We start from the raw sequence: 6,488 nt of genomic DNA, 5'->3' as shown, positions 1-6,488 counted from the left end.
CTTCTTCTTCTTCTTCTTCTTCTTCTTCTTCTTCTTCTTCTTCTTCTTCTTCTTCTTCTTCTTCTTCTTCCTTTTCCTAGCTCATATGGACTGAACAAACATTTTGTTCAAGCCCTTCCACTATGCCATTTCTGCCTTAGAGATAACTGGCTATGCACAGAAATCATTACTAAAATAAATCTCTTCTCCTTTAAATTGTATTTTAAATATTTTATCGCAATGATAAAAAATGTCTAAGACTGGTTGTGGCATTTAGGAAAGCACATTTCTGTAGCTGCATTTGGCCATATGGTTCCAAAAGCTTTGGAACTGGTTCATAGTACAAGTTGTGAAAGTATTAGAGATTCTGGCTAGAGAAACCTTTGAATAAGGTATGCTAAAATTGATAGGAGGTTTTTGTTACATCTCAGAGGACCAAAATGCTGATAGAAATGCAGAAAGTAGGCTAAGCAAGTTTTAGCAGAAGACAAAAGTCCTTTGGCAGTTAGGCTATAGGCCATGTGTGATATACCTTATGGATACTGAGATTGTGATCAGAAGAATATTTAAATTTCAAAGAATTCCAGTGCTGAGGCTGTAGTATAGGTAATTCTTGCTGATTTTAGTTACATTTTTAGTGAAAATTAAGAGTAAAAAACCAGTTTCATGTGAAATAATTACTTATAAAATTGTATCAAAGGAGTTCTTGTTTACTAGAAAGATCAGCACCACAAGAACCCTTCTAGGATCCTCATTCCAGCCAGCACCCAAGACTGGCATGTGAGTGGGGCTTCCAGATGGCCCTCCAGATCCTCATTCTAGACAGCATCCAGGCCAGGTGTGTGTTTGTCACTTTTTCCACCAGATAGGCCCAGTATGGAACCCTGTAGCAGAACTTCCTCCAGAGAGGCTAGAAGCAAGACCCACCAAGCGAATCCAGGAGCAGAACATCTTGCCAGAGTGGCACATCAGGTTCACTTCCAAAGGCTTCAGCAGGAAGCAGTGGAACACAGCAGCCAGTCCCAAGTCATACCCACCTGGATGAGTTTAAACTTGGTAGATACGGACCTGGTGCTAATGTAATAACTGTACCAAAGCTCTACACCAAAGGTCAGAAGACAGTGCTATACAAAATGACAGAGAGGGAGCAAAATGCATTCTCAGGCCCTAAGCCCACCTAGAATAAATGCAGGAGATAACAGCATAGAAAAAGTTGGAGATCACATACCTGAAATCTCTAAAATAATAGTATCAGAAGTAAAGAAGCAGCTGTAGAAAGGTATACAGGAAATCAAGTCAGAAATAATCTCTGAAGTAAAAAATGTATGATGACTATAATGTAAGAAGTACTAAGTGATTCTAAAGAAGACATTGATAAAAAAATAGAGAACAGAAAAATAATGAAATTCTTGAATGAGCAGAATAGGAAAGGAGTAGTATGAATGAAGAGGATTCCAAAGATATACAGGAAATTAAAACCTCAGTCACAAGCTGGCAAATACATTTGAATGAAAGTGAAAATAGACTTTCAAACTTTGAAGTGAAAAACTAAGTTAGTGAAAAACTAAGAAAATATCTCTTAAAAACAACTAGAATGAGGGCCAGACAAATAGCTCAGCAGATTAAAGTGCCTGCAAACTGGCGCAGGGCTTGAGGTTCAATCTCTGGGCATGCTGTGCCAGCCCTGCCCCCAGGGCGCACTGAGTTAATAACTGAGACTGGGCATGGTGGTGTGTGCCTGTAATCCCAGCTCTTGGGAGTCTGTCAACAAGTGGATCACTACAAGTCCCATCTAGTACAAAATGACAAAGAGAGGGAACAAAACCTGAGGGTGTGAGACCCTGAACAAAAAATACAAAAAAAAAAAAAAAAAAAGTTTAATGGACAAGTGAAATACTTCCATGACAAAGAACAACTAAAGAATTTAGTGATGACAAATCTAACCCTACACAGACTACTAAAAGATACTCTAGAGAGGGATAAAAATGCCCACAACTCCATGAATGAGGATGAAAAGAACCCACCAAATAGAGCAAACAATTAAACACAGGAGAAAAAGATGCATACAACAGCAGGTAAATAACACGTCAAACATAAGTAGTACATCTTCACTATAACCATCAATTTAAATGGTCTCAATTCACCAGTTAAAGGAAATAGACTGGCAGAGTGGATTTGGAAGCAAAATTCAACAATATGCTGTACAAGGCTTCATCTATTAATTGATTGTTTTATCTTCATAATTTTGTCCAGCTGGTAATTTCAATAGTTTTATTGTTTCTGCCTCAAGAACACAATTGTTTTCATGAATCATAAGTAATGCTTTGTCCTAGTTTTATGGCTTATTGACTTAGAAATAAATTTTCTGCAAGATTAGAATTCAGTGTGGATACTGCCAAAGTCATTATCAATTTGAATGTGGGGAAATTAGAAATATCATATATTAAAAAAGAAAAGGTATTCTATACTATTCATCTTAATTTTGGAATACATCTATAAAATAAACTTGTGTGTGTACATTGTTCTCATATTATGTAATTTTTTAAAAAGTCATTTAAATCATATTCCCATTGTTAAATGATAAATTATCTTCTAATTCTAGAGAAGTATATAACAAAACTAAGAAATCTTGTTGGTAAATATCACTTTTTGTGTTATGTTCCAGATAGTTATTTAAAATAGGTATTTATGAGCCAGGGAGATGGCTCAGTGGAATAAGGGCTTCCCTGGCAAGCACAAGGGCCTGAGTTCAATCCCTGGTTTTGAAAAAAAAAATGGCTAAGAAATATAAAATAAAATAAAATAAAATAGGTATTTAATTGATAGATCATCATTTGACCTCCTATCTGCTTCATGATTTTAATTTTTTTTTCCTTTATTTGTATTAATGTTTAGGTTTGGATTTTGGTTATATAGCTTTTACTGTTTTTAATGTGAAAATATGTGCTCTTGTATTTATCATTCTTTTGGCATCTACACTGCTGTGGTCTAAATGTTTTTTTTGTTAAATCCTAAAATCCTATGAGTAGGTCTCAGACCACTGTTCTTTTTTTTTTTTTTTTTTTTTTCAGAACCGGGGATTGAACTCAGGCCCTTGCGCTTGCCAGGGAAGTGCTTATTTCACTGAGCCATCTCCCCGGCTCCAGACCACTGTTCTTGATCTTTTATTTTGTTTTCTAATTCAAAGAGACTTTTTGATGTGTGTATATGCGACATGCACTACAATCTTTCCTGCTCTCTATGTCTTCAATTGTATGAAAGTAGGAACATAGTGTATTTTTTATTTTATATAAAAAGTAAAATTAAAAAAGCAAAGAAAAACTCTTCTACTTTGAAACAGGGATAATAAGAAAAAAAGGCTTGAATCTGTCTCTTGATTCAATAAAATTCCAACAATGATAGGCTTCAAGGTGTGAAATTGTAAAGGTGTACTTTGAGAAGAGAGCCACTGAGTCCATCTTTACCAAAGGATCACCTGTGGAACTCACTGGGTGGGTGGGATTTGTTTCATGACATTTGAGCATCAGTGCATACAAAAGCCTTTTATAACCTTAGACTAATGTGGTGGGCCTATGGAAAAGCTGACACTAGACCTTGACATTACTCACTGGTGCTGGTTTTTCAAGCATGCAGACTGCAACAGTTGCTTGGTCAGAGAGCCTTCTGCATAGTTTTCAGAAGAAGGACTTAAAGGACATAGGTCACATCTCTGAGAAGGTAGTATGTGAACCTATGATTGTACAGCTGCAAGTGCAGTGGAGACCAATGAATTTGAAGATGGTTGGAAGCTGACCATTTGCTAAGGAAAGCTGCAGGTAGTGCATAGAGAAACCCCAGAGGACATAATGGCTACAGCCTGCAATGCAGTAGAACCGGGACCACCCAAAACACTTGGAGCTCCTTGCTCACCATAACTTGTTCTAGATTTTGAACACTGTACTACAGGACTTAATGGTTTCCTTGATGGGTTTGGTTTTACTTTAGTCTGATTTATTTCCATTACTCAGTTTCTTCATTTTTAAATGGAAATGTTTGCTATGTGCCATTATATGTTGAATTCATTTAGCTTTCTTTTAGACTTGGATGAAGGATCACAGTGAAAACATTTTCTTGAGTCTTAGTGGTAACTTTGGACTTAGCTTTTCAGCAATATTTGAACTGTTTTAAATTTCGATGACTATTGGACATTGGCTAAATAAACTTCACTTAAAGAGATGGATATGAGTTATTTGGGGTCCAGAAGTGGAATGTTATGATTTAATTTTAAAATAGTCTTCAAAAGCCTAAACTGTTCAGAGTTAATGGCTGAGGAAGGTGGCTGTAGTATTAAGATAGTATACTCATGTGTGGATAGATCCACTAATGATTTCGGTACCTAAATATACATTTAAGAGGTGGAGATTTGTTAGAGGTAGTTTATGAGGTGTGTGGCTGGGAGGCTACAACTTCCTTCCTACCTATGTCCGTCTCTATATTCTTTCTTGCTACTGTACCTTGGGCAGCCTTGTTCCTCTGTGTCCTTCCACAGGGCCTTTCTTGCCTTGGAAAGAGCTGTTCATTCATCGTATCCATGAGCCAAAATAAGCCTCCTCCTGATATGCTGACTGTTGAGTATTCTGTCCCAGTAATGAGACATGAAAGTAACAGAAGTGTTACTGAGATCACAAACCATGCTACAATAATATTTTTTTTGTGGTACTGGGGAATGAACTAAGGACCTTGAACTTGCCAAGCAGGCACTTCCATAAAATATTATTTTGAGGGTGGTAATTGATATGGCAATTGACCAGATGACAAAGGTGGAGGATACTAACAACAATCACATAATAGGGTGCCTTGGCTAAAACTAAGTGTCACAAGGAAATACACCTATGAGTGAATGTTCATCAGCTGGCTGACAAAATTGTGCAAACAAAGAACCTTAGTTGAAATTTTCAAATATTAAATTATACATATTGATAAATTATAAATGTCTTACATTTTCATAGGCATATCACATTCAAAACTCTGTATTATTTATTTATTTACATATGTGCACAAGCGAACAACAAATATTTTAATTTCTCCTATGTCTTATGCATTATAACACTTACAGATATCAGAATAGCTGGTTTTCACTGAATTCTATACAGCCAAAATCTAACTCAAGACATAAACATAAATACGTATCATCATCATAATTATAGGTTTTTTTACTATAATTCTAATCCTAACCCTAATCCTAAAGTTGATCCTAACTCTAACCATATCCCTCGTCCTAACCCTAACCCTTGCCCAATGGATTACATAAGCACAAGAGAGGAAAGACAATACTTACCTCTTATGGGTTCTCTCTCGGCATCTCACTGCAGCCTCATTCAGTCATAGAAGGGGCTTTCCAGTGGCTCTGAACCTGAATTGCCTAGTTGATTCATGGTGCAATTGCTGGACAAAGGATGCTAGAACTGTGTGGCGGATGACTAAATCCAGGCCACTGATTATTTGTTAATTCCATAAGCCTCAAAGCAATGTAAGACACCGAAAGAGGATTGTCGTATCCCTTGCTTGCTTTGCTATCTTGTGCCCACCATGAGCTTTTTTTTTGCTCTGCAATGTCTGTCTACAATACTACCCGGTCTCGGAGTCAGCCAATTATGGACTGAAACCTCTACAAACTATGAGCCAAATTCACCTTTCTCCCTTTAACTTTGGATATTGGGTATTTTTGTCTTAGCAACAAGAGAAAATAACACATTATCTGGAAAAAAAGAACGTATAAAAGAGGAGACTTAAACGCAGGACCCCAGCCAGGTGTGGAGATGCGTGCCTGTAATCCCAGTGCTTGGGAGGATGAGACAGAAGGATTGTTGGAATTTTGAGACCAGCCTGGGCTACAAAGTAAGCTCATGGCCAGCCTGAACTGCATAGTATGAATCTGTCTCAAAAATACAGAAACAGGTTGATGATGACCATAATCTGTGGAGTATGAGTCAACTGTGATGAATACCTGGCTTGAAAGTCTGAGATCCAGCCAAGGAGACCTGGTCTTGCCTGACAGTAGTGATTTTCTTTGAAGTTTGATCAAGCAAGCCAACAAGGAATGACTCGATAAACAGAAATAAGTCAATAGCGAACTGGGAAAGAGCCTGGATTCATAAATATAGGCAACAAAGAACTATTCACATTCAGTAAATGCTAAAATAAGAAGTGCACGCACGATAGCCCTTTGTCTAAGAATCATGCACTCTCAGTAAACTGACACAATGTCATTGGTGCAACTGTACGGAAAGAACAACAACAACAACAACAACAAAAACAAAACAGAAACAATAAAAAAGCAGGACTCTATTTGAATTTATACTTAAATTTCTTTATATAGAAAAAGCAGAACTACCTTGTACCTAACTCAATCTCCCTATGGCCAAAAAAGTTATCCCTAATGTTCTTTTATTGATTTTTTTTTGAAATAGTATATCACTATATAGTTCAGGCTGGCCTTTAAGTCACAGTGATCCTTCTCACCCTGATAT

At 36.9% G+C, this 6,488-nt stretch overlaps 1 pseudogene; it reads left to right on the top strand.

Moving 5' to 3' along the window:
* Window positions 1-5,913: 5,913 nt before the first annotated feature.
* LOC111813438 lies at window positions 5,914-5,989 on the top strand (annotated as a pseudogene).
* Window positions 5,990-6,488: the final 499 nt, after the last annotated feature.

Source organism: Octodon degus, unplaced genomic scaffold (assembly GCF_000260255.1).
Source record: "Octodon degus isolate 3935 unplaced genomic scaffold, OctDeg1.0 scaffold00188, whole genome shotgun sequence".
NCBI lineage: Eukaryota > Metazoa > Chordata > Mammalia > Rodentia > Octodontidae > Octodon > Octodon degus.
Note: the sequence above shows the minus strand (reverse complement) of the source record. Positions and strands in the feature narration are given on the sequence as shown.